At 38.9% G+C, this 21,441-nt stretch overlaps 1 protein-coding gene across 3 annotated transcripts in view; it reads left to right on the plus strand.

Annotated features, from left to right (window-relative positions):
* The first annotated feature begins 240 nt into the window (after window positions 1–240).
* Window positions 241–21,441, plus strand: part of BLM (BLM RecQ like helicase) — a 92,651-nt gene continuing 71,450 nt past the window's right edge. For 2 of the 3 annotated variants that reach the window (XM_086364471.1, XM_086364473.1), the window contains exon 1: window positions 242–447. The gene's annotated coding sequence lies outside the window, so the exon portion shown is untranslated. Of the gene's footprint in view, window positions 448–21,441 lie in introns of all 3 variants that reach the window. The other variant, XM_086364470.1, reaches the window with a different exon arrangement.

The raw sequence follows: 21,441 nt of genomic DNA on the forward strand, positions 1-21,441 counted from the left end.
AGAGCCTTGGCGGGGCCTATGGGAACTCAAAAATCTCAGGCTCCCCTTAAACGCGGGGGTTTTCAATTCAGCCACAGTCGTGTTCCAGGAGCCTTTCTCACTGACAGCCTTTTGCAACACACTTTCTAACTCACTAAAAACAAAGGACTCTGCCAAGGCCGGAAGCCCGGGGGATTAACTGTAGTCACCTGACCTCGAATTCCGGGCTTTGATTGGGCTTTGCGAATACGTGCCCCTCTCGGCCCTGTACGCGTATCCTGCCCCAGCAGCCCATGGGGCGGGGGACAGGTGCCACCGAGGGACAGTATTGGTCGGCTTCTTCGGGACGCAGCCAATCGGAATCTGTCGGCTTCCGGCGCGAAATGAGCTGGCGCGCGGCCCCGGGGCTGTGGCAGCGACGCGGGTAGTTTAGATCCTGGTTCCACCCGCTTCCAGACTGTAGGAGAGGTGAGTTCCCGCACACGCCGACTTACGGGTTGTCCGCCTGGCCCAGCTCCGTTCCTGGCCATCCGGCCCAGGGATGGAGACGGAGGCCTCTCCGGTTCCTTCCGTTGTTTCCCTCGGTTCGGCTAGGCCAGAGTCCGGAGTCCTCCAGTCCCGCGAGCGGCATGAGAGAAGATCCTCAGATGCGGAAACAGAGGCCCGGGGGCGGGGGCTAACTTTACCAGGCTGTCCCAGGGCGTCGGGGGCAGAGCCGGCCTGGCACCCACTATGTTCTTGTTCGTGTGCTCCAGTGCCTGCCCTGATGCCTGGCACAGAACGGTCAACTGTCTAGATTCCTGGCACTACCCCGTTTCTCTACCGAGGGAAAACCAAAACACTGTACGTTTCTAAATGGCCTTCCACAATCATGAGCCAGGCAGTGGTGTTTTGAGTGCTGTGTACCACGTGCCCGGCACCCCTTTATCTTAACTGTAGCTTACCTCCAGCAAAGGGAAATGGTTAAGGGCACAGACTGTATCAGATTTCCTGAGTTCAGATGCCAGCCTCTGCACATACTAGGTCTGTGGCTCTCCAACTCATAAAGTACCTCAGTTTCCTTCTTACATGAAGGAGATGACCTATTTTACGTCTTGGAGTTTTTGTTAGTATTGAACCGACTTAATGCTGTATATGCCAGTAAATGCTTCATAGAGTACTTACTACTTAGTAAGGATTCTTTTATCACCACCCAGAGAACTAGGTAGGATTGTTCTCACTTTAGCCATTGAGACTAGAGCACAAACACGTGTCTTTGTGAAAGGGCATTTGTAAATGCTAGAGATAGGATTTTAATTAAGAACTGCCAGACCCCAAAACACCTTGTACAACCGGGGGATTCTTCATGTACCCCTTACTTGCCCTTAGGTTACTTGCAACTTTGGATGTCTAGTGGCCTGAAATGGTACCTGACAGCTTGGGCTTCCCTCGTGGTAAAGAATCTTCCTGCCAATGCAGGAGATGTGGATTTGATCCCAAGATTGGGAAGATCCCCTGGAGAAGGAAATGGCAACCCACTCCAGTATTCTTGCTTGGGAAATCCCACGGATGGAGGGGCTTAGCTTGGCGGGCTACAGTCTATGGGTTTGCAAAAGTCAGCCACAAGTTATGGAGAAAAACAACAGCCAGCTCCTGGTGCCACCAACATGGATAAATAGCACTCCTGTGCCCCTGTCAAGAGTAAGGAGCAATTTATGTAACTGATTCACTTTATTGTACAGCAGAAACTAACTCAACATTGTAAAGCAATTAGACTTCAATTAAAAAAAAAAGGTTAAGGGACATAGTGAGAAAGCCAAAATTGGAGAAGGGAGAGGCAGAGTATTCTGTGTGAAATAATAAGTAGAATTAAATTGAAACAACATTTAGTTAGCCAGGCTGCTAACTGTCAAAAAGTAACTTATAGTCTAGTAGGAGGAAAGGAAATTTCTGGATCTTGAATCATTTTCAGCATCAGTCCCCATGATAACCACTTTATGCATAATATTTCTCATCCTCCCAGCAACCGGAAGCTATTGCCTTCATTTTACTGATGAGGAAACCCAGGATTTAAAAATTGGAAAAAGACTGTAGTGTTAGATGTGCAGTAAAAGAATAATGTGCAGGGAAATTATACACATCCACTTTAGGATAGTCACAGTCTCTGGAGAGGAAGATAGGGGAAGTGAATAGGATTTTAAATATATCTGAAACGTTTTATGCCTTTAAAAGAGAAATAGGATAGAGTTTGGACTTTCTTGGTGGCTCTGTGGTAAAGAATTCGCCTGCTAATACAGGAAATGCAGGTTTGATCCCTGATTCTGGAATATTCCCCTGGAGATACCTACTCCAGTATTGCCTGGGAAATCTCATGGACAGAGGAGCTTGGCGGGCTACAGTCCATGGCTTCTAAACAACAACAGGACAGAACTTAGAAATTCTTAAATTTGGTTGGTGGGTACATGGGAATTGTTCTATTTTCTGTACTTTTCTGTATGTTTGAAATATTTTAAAAAAGTTTTTAAAGGAAATATATAGTACAAAATTAAATATAAACACTATATTAAATATAGTAGTACTAGTTGGAGAAGGAAATGGCAACCCATTCCAATACTCTTGCCTGGAAAATCCCACGGATGGAGGAGCCTAGTAGGCTACAGTCCATGGGGTCGCAAAGAGTTGGACACGACTGAGCGACTTCACTTTCACTTTCCTGCAAGGAAAGTGCAGAGTCTTAACCACTGGACCAGCAGGGAATAGACCTGTTTGTCTTTCTCTCCAAGCAATAATTTATTATTTTTCTTGCATATGTTAGTAATGCCCTAATTTACTTCTAAGGTTAGGAGAGAGACCTTTGATGTAGATAGTAGGTATTTTGGAGAAGGCAATGGCAACCCACTCCAGTATTCTTGCCTGGAGAATCCCAGGGACGGCGGAGCCTGGTGGGCTGCCGTCTGTGGGGTCCCACAGAGTCGAACACGACTGAAGCAACTTAGTAGTAGCACTAGTTAACTATATATTTTAACATGTAACATTTTCCTTTGAAGTATAGTTGATTTACAGTATTGTATTTGTGTCAGGTATATAGCACAGCAATTTGGTATTTTTGCAGATTATACTCCATTAAGTGTTATTGCAGGATAATGGTCGGAGTCCACTGATATCGCTACAAATGGTGGAATTTCATGTTTTTTATGGCTGAGTATTATTTATTTGTGTGTGTGTGTACACACCACATCTTTTTTATTCATTCATCTGCTGATGCATTACTTTGATGTTTTGGCTGCTGTAAATAGTGCTGCTATGAACATTGGGATGAATGTATCTTTTTGAATTAGTATTTTCATTTTTCTTAGATGTATGCCCAGAAGTGGAATTGCTGGATCATATGGTAGTTCAGTTTTTGAGGACCCTCCATATTGCTTTGCTTGCTGGGTGCACCATTCCCATCAATAGTATACAAGGGTTCTCTTTTCTCCACTTTCTCTCCTATATTTATCGTCTGTAGGCTTTTTGATGACAGCCATTCTGACTGATATCTTGAGTCAGATATCACTAATATTATGAGGTGTTATCTCATTGTTTTGACCTGCATTTTCTCTCACAATTAGCAGTTTTGAGCATCTTTTCATGTACTTGTTAGCCATCTGTATGTCTTTGAAAAATGTCTGTTTAAGTCTTCTGCCCATTTTTTGATTGGCTTTTTGTTTACTCAGCACACTTGTTGAGGAAACTCTTCTCCGTTGTATATTGTTGCCTTCTTTGTTATCAATTAATTGATCACAGGTGTGTGGGTTTATGTCTGCGCCCTCTATCCTGATGCACTGATCTATGTGTCTGTGCTTATGCCAGTACTGTGCTGTTTTGATTTCTGTGGCTTTGTAGTATAGTCAGAAGTCTCAGAGAGCAATACCTCCAGCTTTGTTCTTTTTTCTCACAATTGCTTTGGCAGTTTGGGGTCTTTTATGATTCTGTATGAATTTTAGAATTATTTGTTCTAATTCTGTGAAAAATTTCATGGGATTGCATTACAGCTGTATGTTACTTGAGTTGTATTTTGTATTTATTCTGTTTAAGGGAAGAAAGGATAGAAAAAGAGGTCCATGGGTAACTGCAGAGTATTTTGGGGAGCAAAATGGGAAAAGCCATTGTGGGTCTCCATTGCTTGTAGCTCAATACATGAGGCCTTTGAACAGTCTCCTCTAACCCTTGCTAGTCCACACCAGTCTTTGCACAAATAGTGCATTGACTACTCTTCACAACTTCCACCCTGTTTGAAAGGTTCCAGTTGTCCTTCAAGATCCAATTCAGTATTCTTTGGAAAGCTGTTCTGTGATTTTCCTGAATTTTACCTTCATCTGGGAAGTCATAAGACTTGTAAGAAAAGACTTTACAAGGACTTTGTAGGACTTACCCCATTCCATTATAATTATTTATTGGCATGGCTATTTCCTACTCATCTAGAAGCTCATTGAGGGTAATAATTATGTCTTGCCTATCTCTGTCCTCTAGTGCTTCCTACAATCTCTGGCACAGAGTGAAAATACAAGTTAAAAGCAGCTAGTGGAAGTTCTTGGCATTATGACATAGGGACTTTGTTCTTAAAGAATAGCAAGGAACTATTGAGTTTACTTTATCTAAAAAGTCCTATATCTTAATGAACCATGTTCTCAATATCAAGAAAAAAATTTTGCAGTCAATCTGTCTTTCACTCACTTCAGCTGTTTTTATTTTCTCATGAAATTTAAATTTTAAAATTTCTAAATAACCTTTGTGTATTCATAATTTACTGTTTTTTTCCCCAGTTTTAAGTTATTCCACGTAGCTTCTCAGTCTTTGTGGTTGTCATTTATCTTATAAATTATCACAGTATTCCATTCTTCTTCTTGTTTTAATAGGTGTGAAATGTCTCATGGTATTAATTATTAGAAAAGTTGAACATTTTTCCATAAGATTATTTTGTATGTGTATATTCTGGTTAACTGTGTATTTATACTCCCTGATCATTTGTTCTTTGGAGCTTTATGTGTTTTTAATATTAATGCTTTATTTGTTATTTGTTGCTGTTTTTGCAAAAAAAATTTGTGTGTGAAAGTAGATACATTTTTTAAGTACATTGTGTGTGTATATATACAATAAAGAATATAGAGTTTAACTTTATATTAAAATTATGTAAATGTAAAGAATAATTATAAAACTGTAATTACATGTAACTGTCACCCAGATGAAGAAATATAACATTATCAGTACCCCCAGTACCCCCTGTCTGCACGTGTAAGTAATGCAGTTAATTCAGTTTTGCCTGGTTTTGAACTCAGTAAATGGCTTGATGGTTTGTTTCTACTTTGTCTTTCTTCTTCGATTCAATGTTACGTTTGTGAGACTCTTCCATATTGTAGATACAAGTTTTCCTTTTCTTCTTTAATTTTTTGGCCATGCCCTGTGGCATGGGGGATATTAGTTCCCCCAGGGATAACTAATAGGAACCCTTTAGCCCCAAAACGTCAGCTTCTCAGAATAAAAGCAAGTGTTAGTGCCCCACGTAGGCAGAAGGACCTTATTAGCTTAAGGGATCGCACCTGTGCCCTCTGCAGTGAAAACATTGAGTCTTTACCATTGGCCCACCAGGGAAGGCGCAGATATAGGTTTTCTAATTTTTTAAATAATTTAATGATTTAGAATAAAAGCTTATTTTGTTGCCATAGAATATCCTGTTGTCTGATTGTGCCTCAGTTTATCCACCCTGCTTTTGATGGCGTTTGGGCTGGTTTCAGATTTTGGCTATTAATGTTGCTCTGAATGATCTTGTATATACTCCTGCTGCACACGTTCTTTAGTTTGTATATAACTAGGAGTAGAAGCACTGGGTCTAAGGGTATGTTTAGGTTTTACTTTTTGATCTGAAGCCAGATGGTCTTCAAAAGTGGTTGCACTCCTGCGTGTATTAGACTTTTCATTACCCCACATCCTTTCTAATATTTGATACTGTGATTTTGTTTTTTGCCTGTCAAGTACGTGTATGTGTTTTCTTATGGTTTTAGTTCCTGGATTACTAATGAAGTTGAGCACCTTGTATTTATGGACTGTTTCCTCTTTTAAAGTGACTCTTCAAGTATTCTGTCTTTTCTGTGCAGTTGTCTTTCTTGTTTTGTAGGAGATATTTTTACATTCCACATAGTTTTTATTTGTTATACATATTGCTGATATCTTCTCGTCTGTGGCTCTTAAAAGTGGATTTAATATAATTTTAGTCAATTATTTTTAAACATTTTTATTATGAAAATTTTTTGACTTTTTATTTTACATTGGAGTATAGTTGATTAACAGTGTTGTGATAGTTTTAGTTGTTCAGTGAAGTGATTTAGTTATACACACATGTATCTATTCTTTCTCAAATTCTTTCCCCGTTTAGGTTGTTACTTAACATTGAGCAGAGTTCCCTGTGTTATACAGTTTGTCCTTGATGGTTATGCATTTTAAATACAGCAATATGTACAATCCCAAACTCTTAAGTTCCTCTCCTCCACCCTACTGTGAAATAATATACATTATATTTCATGGGGAAAAGTGTAGAAAACAGCCATATAAACTGTGTTGTTGTTTAGTCGCTAAGTCATGTCCAGCTCTTTTTTGTGACCCCATGGACTGTAGCCCACCAGGCACTATCTGTGGGATTTCCCAGGCAAAAATACTGGAGTAGGTTGCCATTTCCTTCTCTAGGGGATCTTAACAACCCAGGGATCGAACTCGCATCTCCTGCCATTAGCAGGCGTATTCTTTACTGCTGAGCCACCAAGGAAGCCCATAAGCTTTGTGGGAGTAGTTAACATAGTAGGCCTGAGAATTATCCTTAGACCTGCACGCAAGATTGGCCCTTGACTGGTGTCTAGGAACTCTTGGAACCTTTTGGAACCTCTCTTAAGCTAATAAGGTCCTTTTGCCTACGGGGGGCACTAACACTTGCTTTCATTCTGGGAAGCTGACATTTTGGGGTTAAAGGGTTCTCATGTGACCAGCCCTAGATAAAGACCCTAACCATTGCATCTCTGGTGAGTTCCCTAGGGAAGAACCATTGTGCACATGTAGCTACGCTTTCCTTGAGAGAGAGCATGCTGTCTAGTAGGGAGAGAGTATGTAAAGCCAGCATGGATTCCTAGAGACTGGCATGTCTTTTCCCCTTGCTGATCTGATGGTGTGTCTTTACCGCCTGTTGTAATGAAAATTAGCTGTGTATTGGGACTGTATGCCTGGGGGTCCTTCATCACTGAACATGAGGGAGTGGTCTCTGGGGACTCCACCAACAGCATGTTAATGACATGTATCAAAGCGAACACCCCTGTACCCATGTCCCAGGTTAGAACATTGCTAGCACCTTCAAAAGCCTCCTCTCTGCCCCAGTCTCATCCTCATCCCCAAAGAGAACAATTATCCTAATTTGTGTGCTGATCAGGACCTTGCTTGCTTGCTTGTGCTTGTTTCAGTCGTGTCCAACTCTTTGCAACCCCCTCTACTGTATCCCACCGGCTCCTCTGTCCATGGGATTTCCCAGGCAAGAATACTGGAGTGAGTTGCCGTTTCCTCCTCCAGGGGATCTTCCCAACACAGGCATCTAACCTGAGTCTCCTGCATCGCAGGTGGACTCTTGACCACTGTGCCACCTGGGAAGCCCAATCAGGATCTTATTTTTCTTTATTTTCAGATGTCAGGTCCTGAAAGTGCAAGTCGCTCAGTCATGTCTGACTCTGCAACCCTATGGACTGTAGCCTGCCAGGCTCCTCTGTCCATGGAATTCTCCAGGCCAGAATACTGGAGTGGGTTGGCATTCCCTTCTCCAGGACATCTTCCCAACCCAGGAATCAAACCCAGGTCTCACATATCACAGACAGATTCTTTACGGTTTGAGCCACCAAGCAAGTTATTTTAAACTAGTTGGCACACAGAAGATTCTTAATTAAAATGACAGTTCAGTTTTTCTTATCTTTATCTTTTTTGTTAGTGCTTTTTATATCTTGTTTGATAAATCTCTTGGTGATTATACAATTATTCTGTATTCTTTTCCAGAAACTTTATTGTTTTGCCCTTTACATTTAGAGCTGCAGTTCATTTGAAAATGATTTATGTGTGTGGAGTGAAGTAGTGTTTAAATTTCATTTCTTATGTAGATATCCAGTGCCCCAGCCCCATTTACTGAAAGACTCCTTCCCTAGCGTTCTGCAGCGCCACTTTTGTCATCAGTTAAGTGTCTGTATATTGCCTTGCTTGTGGATTCTTTAGTCTCTTTAGACCAAAGAGAAACTGATCTATTTGCCTATCCTTGCATCAGTATCTCACTGTTGTTAAAGTAGGTTTTTAGTAAGTCCTCATATGTCTGCTGGCGCTAGTCTTCTGACCCTGTAGGTCTTCAAGAGTGTCTTGGCTATTTTTGGAATTTTGTATCACCATATAAACTATACATTCATCTATTAAATTCCTTCAAGGGAAAAAAATAGAATTTTGATTAGAGTTGCATGAAGTTATACATCAGTTTGGGGAGAATGGACATCTTGATAGTGTTGTTGTCTTCCAGTCATGACTATGATTCAAATATTTGTTTACTCCTTGTGGGCTTTCTGGGTAGCTCAAACGGTAAAGAATCTGCCTGCAATGCAGGAGACCTGGGTTTGACCCCTGGGTTGGAAAGAGTCCCTGGTGAAGGGCACGGCAACTCACTCCAGTATTCTTGCCTGGAGAATTCCATGGGGTCTCAAAGAGTCCTTTGATTACTCCTTAATTTCTCTTAATAGTTGTTTATAATTTTCTGAACAGAATCATAGACATAGTTTGGTAGATTTATTTTTTGGACTTTAAAATTTTTATGCCATTGTAAATGGTAAGCTTTCTGAAATTTTCTGTTTATTGGTGATATATAAAAATAGAATTAATTTTTGTATACTCACAGTCTGCCTAAACTCACTGCATTTGTTTTCTGCTGTAACAAGTAACCACAAATTCAGTGGCTTGAAACAACACAGATTTATTATCTTACAGTCTGTAGTCCCAAAGTTGAATGGGTCTCGTTGGGCTAAAATCAAGGTATTGGTGTTCCCTGTGTTCCTTTCTGGAACCTCTACGGAAGAATCTGTTTCCTTGCCCTTTGCATCTTCTTGAGGCTTTCCCCCTCCATTAATCTGAAGATCTCCTAGTCCTTCTATATACACAGTGTGTCATTTGTGAATGTTAATGTTCTTGCTTCTTTCCAGTCCTCCTGTGCTGTTTGTTTACTGTTCTTGCTGTGCTGCTTTGGCTTAAACTTCCGGTGCACATCGTATGGAAGCAGTGAGAGTGGGCATCGCTGTAGTGTTCCTGATCTAAAAGGAAAAGCTTTCTAAATTTCATCCCACTGGATGGAGACTTGTTTATTTTGTAATTGTATATCCCCTCTAGGGTTAGGGAAGTTCCCTTTTATTCCTTCTTTGATAAGAGTTTTCATAAAGAATGGATCTCATTGTGAATGGATATTTATTTGATTTTACCATATGCTTATTCTGCAGCTCTTGAGAAAAATCATAAGATTCTTCTGCTTTAATAATTTGATTTATTAATGTTGCCAACCATGCATTCCTGAAACAGTGCGACTTGGTCATAATATATTTTATACATGACTGGATTTGGTTTGCTAACATATTGTTTGGGATTTTTTGTGGCTACATTCATGCATGAGAATTGACTTGTAATTTTTCTTGTTAACTGCCCTTGCAGAATTCTGTACCAAAATTATGCTAGTTTCATAGAGTTGGGAGGTTCAGTCTTTCTGTACTTTGGAATCATTCTAAAATTTGGAATTTTAAATAAAGTATTTTATAATTAGAATATTCTATTGCCATAAATGCTCAGAAGAATTCACCAGCTCTTGGGTGATGATAGTATCTTTATGGGTAGATTTTTAACCACAGATATTTCTTTAATTGTAAGGCTGTAGGCTTTCTGTCTTTTTGAATGAGTTTTGATAACTATGTTTGTAAAGAAATTTGTCCCTTTCATCTAAACTTTAAATTTCACTGGCTCAAAGTTGTTCATAACAACCTATTATATTTTAATGTCTATATTATATGTGATTGAGTTTCTTCTTTTAGTCCTGATAGTGAGTTATGCATGCCTTTTCTCTTGTTTTTGATAAGTCTTTTCACAGAACAAACCTTGTTTACTGACTCTATTATTTGTTCATTATTTTGGCTCTTTATAATTTTCTTCTTTCTATGTTCATTGGACTTATTTTGTTTTTCATTTGTGAAAATGAAAAACATATGAGATAGAATAGTTAAGGCTGTGCATTTCCCTGTAAGTGCATCTTTAGTTGCAGAGCACAAGTTTTTATATGTAAACTTTCATTATTGTTCAGTTCAAAAATATATACTAATGCCCATTCTGTTATCTTATTTGATGCATGCTTTTTTAATAAGTATATTCCTTTATTTCCAAACATAAGGATTTCCTGGATCTCTTTCCTCCTTTCTCTATCTCTTTTTTTTACTTTGAAAAATTAAAGTAATTTTTATGGGAAAATTGTAGGATTAGTCCAGTAATAATGTATCTACTCAAGTGTGCATTTTATATTCATAAAAATAGTTCATGTTATCAACCTAAAAAATAAAATAGTTATTTTACTGGCAAAATGAACTTATTCAGGAATGGCAGAGGAATTGCAATTTAGGACATGCAAACTATAGCAAACCACAGGTAAGCCCAGAAAACATAGGAGAACAACCTTACTTTATATGGAGAAAGAAGTTGGAAAGGGATGCTCTGAACCCAAGACCATTGGAGGAAAGCAAGAGTTCAGAGTGGCTGAGTTGCAGATCTCATCGACTGCGCTGTTGCTTAACAAGGAGAAAATCAGGTGATAAAGTAAGCTTCCTGCCCAGGAACGTAAAGCAAGCTATGAAAGAAGAACATGTGAGGAGAGCACCCCCTTCAAGACTTTGCAACTGTTCTCAGTGAAATTTCTCCCTTTTTTAATTTTTGCAATATGTTTGGTCACAAAGAAAACATTAGTATTTCCCCAAAAGTACAAATATTTTGAACTGTTCTTGTCATTGTACAACAAAACTAGAAATTTAGAATTTTTTTTTTTTTAAAGGCAAAGGCTCTTCATCTAGAAAATTAAAAACTTTCTATTAACATACTGTCGGACAGAAGGGAAATACAGATAGAAATAAAGGATTCTTGAAAATTAATGAAATGAAAACAACAAATCAGATTCTGTAAGACACATAATGAAGTGATGAAGGGGGGAATTTATAGCTTTAAAGCCATTATAAATGAAGGAAAGAAAATAGATGAACTAAATTGCAAGCTTGGAAAGTTAGAAAAAGGACAACAAAGTAAACCAAATGAAAGCACAAGAGGCAAAAATATAATAAAGACAGAGAAATTAATGAGATAGAGAACTGAAAAACGTGATTAATCAATCAAAATCTTGTATCTTGAAAAATTTAGCAAACTAGCAAACTACTGCCTAACTTAAGAAAATAGGCGGGGGGATTGGGCTTCCCTCGTGGTCCAGTGGTTAAGAATCTGCCTGCCAATGCAGGAGACACGGATTTGAGCCCTAGTCTGGGAAGATCCTACATGCCACAGAGCAACTAATCAGTGCACCACAACTACTGAGCCCAAGCCCTGGAACTGCTACTACATGCCTGGAGCCCGTGCTTCACAACAAGAGAAGCCACTGCAATGAGAAGCCCACGCACCGCAAGGAAGACAGCCTCTGTTCACCCCACCTAGAAAAAGCCCACCTGCTGCAACAAAGACCCAGTGCAGCCAAAATAAATCAAGTTTTAAAAATTAAAGAAAATAGGGGGAAATCGCAAATACAAAATGACAAATGGGGAAAAACTCACTGATAGAAAAGAAACTCTGGGAGTTGGTGATGGACAGGGAGGCCTGGCATGCTGCTATTCATGGGGTCACAAAGAGTTGGACATGACTGAGCGACTGAACTGATGAGATTAATTTGCATACCTCTAAACATATTTGAATATTTATATGAAATGGGTTCAGTTCAGATCAGTTGCTCTGTCGTTTCCGACTCTTTGCAACCCCATGGACTGCAGCACACCAGGCCTCCCTGTCCATCACCAACTCCCGGAGTTTACTCAAACTCATGTCCATTGAGTCAGTGATGCCATCCAACCATCTCATTCTCTGTCATCCCCTTCTTCTCCCGCCTTCAATATTTCCCAGCATCAAGGTCTTTTCAGATGAGTCAGCTCTTCACATCAGGTAGCCAAAGTATTGGAGTTTCAACTTCAACATCAGTCCTTCCAATGAACACTCAGGACTCATCTCCTTTAGGATGGACGGGTTGGATCTGACTCTCAAGAGTCTTTTCCAACACCACGGTTCAAAAGCATCAATTTTTCGGTGCTCAGCTTTCTTTATAGTCCAGCTCTCACATCCATACATGACTATTGGAAAAACCATAGCTTTGACTAGATGGACCTTTGTGGCAAAGTAATGTCTCTGCTTTTTAATATGCTGTCTAGGTTGGTCATAACTATTTTTCCAAGCAGTAAGCGTCTTTTAATTTCATAGCTGCAGTCACCATCTGAAATGGGTAGAGAAATAGAATTTGATAAAATGGATCCTCATAAAGATTATAAGTTAAATAGTTCAATTTCCATAGGATAAACAGTTTTGAAAGAACCATTTCATTGAAAACAAAAAGCATTAGGTGCAAATGGTTTCATAGGGAAAATTCTACTAAACTTCAAAAGTCTAGGTAACCACAATGCTAATAAATTGTTTCAGACCAATGAAGGGAAACTTCAAAAACATCTTATTGGGTGCTTCATATTACTGTTATTGATTTAGTCATCTGTCTCTTGTGCTCGTGCTCAGTTGTGTCCGATACTTTGCAACCCCGTGGACTGTAGGCTGCCAGGCTTCTCTGTCCATGGGATTTCCCAGGACAGAATACTGCCATTTCCTCCTCCAGGGGATCTTCCCAACCCAGGGATCGAACCCTCGTCTCCTGCATTGCAGGCAGATTCTTTTATCACTGAGCCACCAGGGAAGCCCCAAGTGTTATCAAACAGCTAGAGTGAAGTAAAATTCAGTCTTCTAGAGATGCTCCTTGAGTTTGCCTTTTTTGAAGCTGTTTTGTTGACCTATAATAAACTGCACACATTTGAGTTATGATTTGATCAGCTTTGATATCATCACCACAATCGGGTTAGCGAACATACCCATCTCTCCCAAAAGTCTCTGCATGCCCTGGTGTCATGCCTCACTCCCGCTCCCTTTCCCCCAGTTCAGAATCTATATATATATAATCCATATATGAAACAATTAGAGCATCAACATAAATAATGACAGGATAGATTACAACCCACTGAATAAATGAAGAATCTTTACTGATAGAAAACAAATAGGGGAGACAGGAAAGTTCTTGATAGTGGAATGCCAACTACTAAATGGTAATGCCAGCTGCTAAAGAATGGGATTAGAAAAGCCTTCATTATATAACCATATTATTTCTTCAGGTATGAATCATCAATGGATATGAAAACAGTTTTTTTTTTCCTAGTTATCTTTTTATTGCTGATTTCGGGCTTAATTACAATTGGTTGGAAGCATGTCATTATTATTCAGTCCTTTGAAATTTGTTGAGACTTGCCTTGTGACCCAGTACAGGGTTGGTTTTTATAAATGTCTGTTCTTGAAAAGTGTACATGGTGTAGTTGTCAAGTTTGTGTTATTCAAATTTCTGGATTGTTACTGATTGTTTAGTTACTTGTTCTGTCATTTACAGAGCGCTAATTTTAAATCTATAATTACAGGCTTTTTTCTGTTTCTTGTCATTCTATCAGTTTTGCTGCATGTATTTTTGCAGTTATTTTATGAGCCATACCAATTTAAAGTAGTGAATCTTCCTGGTGAATTGAATTCTTTATCATTATATTCTTTATCTCTACTGAAGCTTTATGTCTTAAAATTTATTTTCTTTGATATGAATATAGCCATCAGCTTTTTTGGGGCAGTTTTTGTATATTTTTTCCATCTTCTTTCAGCCTTCCTATACACCTAATTTTTTACATGTGACTCTAATAATCTGCAAATATTAGATACCGTTTATTCAGATTGTAATCTTTTAATCAAGACAGTCTGTTTACATTTATTATAATTTATAAATTTTTGGATTTAAATCTACTACCTTATTTTTTCCTTTGTATTATTTTTTTCCTCTTTTATGTAGCTTTCTTACAGGTGAAAGTTTTTTTGTTTGTTTGTTTTTAATCATTTTTCCCTTCTAGATTTTAAGTTACATACTCTGCTTTTGTTCTTTGGTAGTTACCCTAGAAAGTACAAATGCATATTTATGCTCTCAAAGTTTTAAGCTTATCAACACTTATTACACTCCTCACAGACAAGACAAGGGCCTTGGAACACATTCACTGTCTTTGCCTCCCTCATTTATGGGTCATCTATTGTTGGGTGTTTTACCTATTTTTTTAACCCCACTGGACACTGTTATTTTGTACAGTCAAGGTTTGCATAGATTTAACCGAATGTCCGCCACTTTCTTTGTCCTTCAGTCTAGCTGTCATCCATCCAGGCTCACTTTTCTGCTACATGAAAGTACATCCTTCAGAATTGCATCTAATGAGAGTCTGCTGGTGGTAAACTCTTGGTTTTTGATTATCTGAAAATATCTTTATTTTGCCTTGATTATTTTTTAAAGATTTTTTTTTTCATGTGGACCATTTTTTTTTAAGTCTGTATTGAATTTGTTACGATATTGTTTCTGTTGTCTGTGTTCTAGTGTTTTGACCACCAGGCACATGGGATCTCAGCTTCCTGACGGGGGAGCAAACCCGTACCCCGTACATTGGAAGGCGAAGTTTTAACCACTGGACCACCAGGGAAGTCCCCTGTCTTGATTTTTAAATAACAACTTTGTTAGCTGTAACTCACATACCATAAAATTCACCCATTTTAAGTATAGAATTCAGAGGCTTTTAGTATATTCACCGGTGCAGCAGTTGTCACACTGAATCTTAGAACAGCTTTGTCAGCCCAAAGAAAAACACCACACCCCTAGCCATCAAACCACAATCTAACCAGCACCCCTGCCCCAGGCAATCACTAATTACTCTATAGGTTTGCTTATTTTTGACATGTCATATAAATGGGGTCATACCATATGTTGTTCCTTGTGCCTGGCTTCTTTCTCTTAGCTTAGTATTTCAAGGTTCATCATCATTGTAGCATTTATCGGTACTACATTCCTTTGTATGAGCAAGTAATATTCCATTATATGGTTATCCACATTTCCTTTATCCATTCATTCATCAGTTGATGGGCATTTGGGTTGTTTCTAGTTTGGGGCTATTATAAATAATGCCCCAATAAGCATTCAGATACAAGTATTTGTTTGAATACCTGTTTTCAGCTTTTTTGAGTGTATATCTAGCAGTGGAGTTGCTGGATCATATGATAACTCAGTGTTTAACTTTTTGAGGAACTGCCAGACTGTTTTCTAAAGTAACTGCACCATTTTACATTCCCGCCAGCAGTGGATAAGGGTTTCACTTCACATCCTCACCAGTACTCTGTTTCTTTAATTATGAAAAGTGAAAGTGAAGTTGCTCAGTTGTGCCCCTCTGTCCATGGGTTTTCCAGGCAAGAGTACTGGAGGGGGTTGCCAAATGGAGTGGGTTCCATTTCCTTCTTTCATGATAGCCAGTTTAAAAAATAACAGCCTTATTGTGATGTAATTTACAATTCAGCCTCAATTTTTGAACGCTGTTTTTGCTGGGAAAAGAGTCCTAGCTTACTTTCAGCAGATTGAAAGATGTTAATCAATCCACTGTCATTGTCGAAAGTATAGATTTATAATGTTGTGTTCCATTCCACTGTCTTAAGATTTCCAATTTTACTGAAGAGAAATCTATCCAAAAGTCTATCCAAGTATTGTATGATTAGGGGAAGTCCCTGGCAGTCCAGTGGTTAGGACTCTACACTTTCAATGCCAGGGCCCAGGTTCAATCCCTGGTTGCAGAACTAAGATCCCATAAGCTGCTTGGTATAGCCAAAAAAGAAAAGGGGGGAAAAACACCCCACAAATTTTGCAGTTGATATATTTTGGTGTGGATTTATTTTTATCTGTCTTGCTCGGAATATATTTCCTTTCTTGAATCTGAAGATTTGTGTCATTCATTCTGGAAACGTTCCAGCTGTTATGTTTTTAAATATTCTGCCCCAGTTTCTCCTCTTTCTGGAGCTAGATTTATGTTAGACTTTCTTACTCTATCTTTCGTGTCTTTTAACTTCTCATATTTTCCATCTGTTTTCTTTATCATTCTGTGTATGCATCTATTAAGTCAGAAACTATGAAGGATCTTAAATTTTACCCTGTTTTTCAGCTCACAAGTTAGCCAGACACATACAGAGGTGCTTAAACATGTACTAATGACACAGACACCTGGGGAGGGATACAGGTGGTTTATTATGGCAATACCTTGCATCCATTCCCTACACCCTAATTCCTACAAGGTGATGTGATAAGAGTTACATGATACCTGTGCATACAGTTGTGTGCATCCCAGGAAAGGAACCCCAAAATTCAGAGACTGTGAGCACTTGAGGGTTTCTGGGATATCTTCCAGAGAGATTACTTTTTACCTTGAGATGTAGGTAAATCTCCCCTGGCTGAGAGAGGAAGGGACCTTGAGATTTGTTATCCTGAATGTAGGGAAGCGTCTCCAGGGAGAGAAAAGAAAGGGCTTTATCTTTGCTACTGTGATATATCTCTGGGGAGTGTGTGACCCCTAATTCCTCCAGAGGAATACAGCCACCAAGGCCATTTGCTACTTAACATGTCCTTTGCTCAGAAGGCTTGGACCATGCAGAAGTGTGAGAAATCCATGGAGACAGATCCTGGACACTTTCTTCTGGTTTTCCCCCCAGGTTACTAATTTCCTCTTCTTCAGCTTTGTGTTGTCTGCTGAAACAGTGTACTGGTTCAAAATTGGGAAAGGAATACATCAAGGCTGTATATTGTCACCCTGCTTACCTAACTTACATACAGAGTACATCATGCAAAGTGCTGGCTGGATGACTCACAAGCTGGAATCAAGATTGCTGGGAGAAATATCAATAACTTTAGATATGTAGATGATACCACTTCAATGACAGAAAGCAAAGAGGAACTAAAGAGCCTCTTAATGAGGGTGAAAAGGAGAGTGAAAAAGGTGGCTTGAAACTCAGCATTCAGAAAACTAAGATCACGGCATCCGGTCCCATCAGTTCATGACGAATAGAAGGGGGAAAAGTGGAAGCAGTGACAAATTATATTTTCTTGGGCTCCAAAATCATTGTGGACGGTGATTACAGCCACACATTTAAGCTGCTTGCTCCTTGGAAGGAAAGCTATGACAAACCTACTGTATAGTCTGCTTTTTCTGGTAGTCATGTACAGATGTGAGAGCTGTACCATGAAGAAGAAGGCTGATCACTGAAGAATCTATACTTTTGAATTTGGTGCTGGAGAAGATTCTTGAGAGTCCCTTGGACTGCAAGGAGATCAAACCAGTCAATCCTAAAGGAAATCAACCCTGAATATTCATTGGAAAGACTGATGCTGAAGTTCTAGTATTTTGGCCACCTGATGCTAAGAGCTGACTCATTGCAGAAGACCCTGATGCTGGGAAGGATAGAAAGCAAAAGAAGGGTGTGGCAGAGGATGAAATAGATAGCATCATCCACTGACTCAGTGGACATGAATTTGAGCAAACTCTAGGAGACAGTGGAGGACAGAGGAGCCTGGTATACTGTATAGTCCATGGGGTTGCAGAGTTGGACACGACTGAGCAACTGAACAGTCTACTGTTCTACAAAGTCTATCTGTTGAATTCTGAATTTTGGTTGTTGTAGCTTTCATTCCTAAAAGTTCTGTTGACAAGGTCAATCTAACAGTTGTGTTTACTGCAGATATTTTCCAGCTTGTCTTTTATTTTTGTAAACGAGGTTTAATAGCTTTATACTGCTATGTCTGATACTGTTTATTTCTGTTACAACTAGTTCTCATTCCTGGTGCCTTGTTTCCATTTTGTGCTTGACTATTTTTGTTTGCTACACATTGTCTCGTGGTAACTATTTAAGGCATAAGATAAAGGGCTTGTCCTCCAGAGACATTTTTGCATTTGTTTCTGCCAGGTGCCTTGGGGTTAGGATTGCTTTAATCTAAATTCATGACTTGAATTTTTTTTTAAATATGTGATTGATAAAATTGGGTTGAAAAGATTTTCAAAATTTGGGCTTGTGGTTTCAGGGTCTTTCCCACTCAGCACCTCACTGATTGGTAACTTTATTTGTAGATACCTGGGGATAGAGGTGGGGTTTAATTTTAGTTTACCTTTGCCCAAATGATAGAGCCCTTTGGGGTGACAGTTTTATGGGGAAACAGTTCCCACCATGGTTTTGCCTTGACTTTGATTCTCTCCATCTTTTCCCTCCAAGGCTAGCAAAACTGATGTTCAGATTCTCAGAATTAGACAGCTGTCCTCAGGACAAAAATAACTGTCAGTATTCTCCTTACCTCTCTGGGTTCTCACTTTTGACTTGATCATTTTATCTTCTTGTCAGAGATTCACTGTATATAATCATTTCTTCTTTTTTTTAACTTTATAAAAAATTATATTGAAGCATAGTTGAATAACAGTGTTATGTTAGTTTCACCTGTACAGCAGTGATTCAGTTATACATACATCCACATGCATCCCTTTTCAGATTCTCTTCCCTTTTAGGTTACCACAGAGTATTGAGTTCCCTGTGCTATACAGTAGACCCTTGTTGGTTATCAGTTTTAAATAAAGCTGTGTGTCCATGTCAGTCCCGAACTCACAGTCTATTCCCCCCCACCCAATACTTAATAATTTCTTATTTTATCCAGCACTAATCTAGTAGGATCAATTGTCAATAAGCCTTTTCTGTGAGGGGCCAAATAGTAAATGTTTTAGGCTTTGCAGGCTAGACATTCTCTGTTGTAACTTCCCAACCATGCAGTATGTGAATAAACAGGCATTGTTGTGTTTCAGTAAAACTTTATTTAAGAAACACAGGCTGCAGGCACGTTTTGGCCTACAGGTCATAGTTTTTTCAACTCCTGATCTAGAATATATTGTGTGTTCATTATGTTAATAACATTTGTTAAATATTGGTTACTTTCCTTATTTTGTTATGTTTCTCTCATTACACACTAAACATATTTTGGTTTTTCTTTTTCAAAGTTGAGTACCATGCTGTTTAAATTAGTTACACTTAATATGATTATAATATTTCTAATGCTACTTCCCATCCCATTGTTATTTTGTATTCTTGCCTCATGCTTTTGTCAAATGAAGTGTTTTGGTTGAGTTTTGTGAAATATTCTTGTGGTATTTTAATTGGAATTTTATTAAACTCACTAATATAGAACGAAATATCTCTGCTATATTTAAACCTTTCTTTTAAGAATATGAAATATATTTCTTGATCCAAATCTTTCTTTATTCTTCCCAGTAATATTTGGTCATTTTCTTTATATCATGAAGACGTATGTCTTTTGTTAGGTTAATTGGTAGCTTAATGTTTTTCATGCTATTGTTAATTGAACACTTTTTTAAAATTATATGTTCTAGTTAGTTATTACTATTACATGAAAATACATTTGACTTTTGTGGATTTATATTTATCTTTTATTTACCCACTTTCCTGAAGTTTTAATTGTCTATTGTTAATGACTGATTTTCTTTGGATTGAGTTAGTAGTATATAATCAAATTGTCTACATGTGATGATATTCTCATCCTTTCTAGTATATTTCTCTTTTTGCATATTTTTGCATTAGCAAGAATGTCCAGCATGAGAGTGAAAATAAGAGAACAGTCTCATTTTTGCCCCTGTTTTTAATGGGTTCACCTCTATTATAAAATATAAGATATTGTATTGGGTCTTGATTTTAAGTACTTCTAATTTCATGTTTTAGTGTACCTATTAGAAATGATTTAACAGACACCATTTCAAATATACATTAATAATACATACTGTGTGAATCCATATATACGAATCAAGAAATTCAAGAACAGGCAAAACTAATCTATGGTGATAGTCAGATAGTGGTTATATATGGTGTGTATCAACTGGGAAAGAGCATGGGAAAGCATACTAATGTGCTAGAAATGTTCTGTACCTCTTCTTAAAAGCATTACTGCTGAAGGCTGGTGGCATAGGAAAATTATGTCCTTGCTGCCGTGCTTCAGAATATAACTGACTAGAGGACGCCACCCTGTGAGGAATAACCAAAGAGCAGTGTAGCTTGAAAGTAGGGAAGGATACATTAAGGTTGAGATGGTAAAGAATCTGCCTGCAGTGCAGGAGACCTGGGTTTGATCCTGGGTTGGGAAGATCCCCTGGAGAAGGAAATGGCAACCCACTCCAGTATTCTTGCCCAGAGAATCCCATGGACAGAGGAACCTGGCGGGGCTGCAGTCCATGGGGCTGCAAAGAGTCCGACACAACCGAGCAGCGAACACTACTACTGACTGCGTGCTAACTGTGAATCCACGATCTGTCACTGCAGTTACAAAATACTTAGTCAAACGTAGGTACTACCAAGATGGTCAAATATACACATCAAATCGTGCCATGGAATAATGTTAGAAATCTTTATTACGGACTACTGTGGCTAGTTTTGATCCAAAAATCAATAAAGTGTGAAAATTTTGCAGCGGGATGAGACAGGAACAGTAAAACCTGAGAAGGAATGCTAGGAAAGGTTGTGTAATGATGCCGTGGACCTTTTGTCCTGCTTTGTCTGAAGGCTGAAGGGCTGTGTGCCTCTGTCTCCGCGTCATTGGTGGAGATCAGTAGTGTGGCTTTATTCTGTGAAAAACTTCCATGTTGGACTGGGCCTTGGAGAAAACATACTTTGGCAAAAGGCCGGTGCTTTTAAACTGGATGTAAAATGGGGAGGTGCCTTTGGATATGCAGGGAATGATGGTCTTAAAATACTCTCCACTGAGACTCCCTTGGTGGCCTAGTGCTTAAGACTCGACCTTCCCATGTGGGGAGTGTAGGTTCAGTCTCTGGTCCAGGAGCTTAAGATCCCACATGCCTTATAGCCAAAAAATCAAAACATAAAATACAGAAGCAATATTGGAATAAATTCAATAAAGACTTTTTAAATGGTTCACATAAAAAAATCTTTTAAAAATAAAAAAATATATACCTTCTCCACTAAAAAAAAAAAATCAGGGTGGGGAATTCCCTGGTGGTCCAGTGGTTAAGACTCTGCTTCCACTGAGCGGGGTGAGGATTCAATCCCTGGTTGGGGAATGAAGATCCTATATGTTGTGCAGCATGGCGCACACACACACATACACACACACAAATCAAGGCTCTTTGGAGAGATGCCTGATTCTGAGTCTGGGGCAAAAAACTGCCTCAAGAGAAGTCTGGGGCA

The sequence above is a fragment of the Bos grunniens genome, chromosome 21 (assembly GCF_055505025.1).
Source record: "Bos grunniens cultivar Pamir isolate PY7600 chromosome 21, Bosgru_T2T1.0, whole genome shotgun sequence".
Lineage (NCBI taxonomy): Eukaryota > Metazoa > Chordata > Mammalia > Artiodactyla > Bovidae > Bos > Bos grunniens.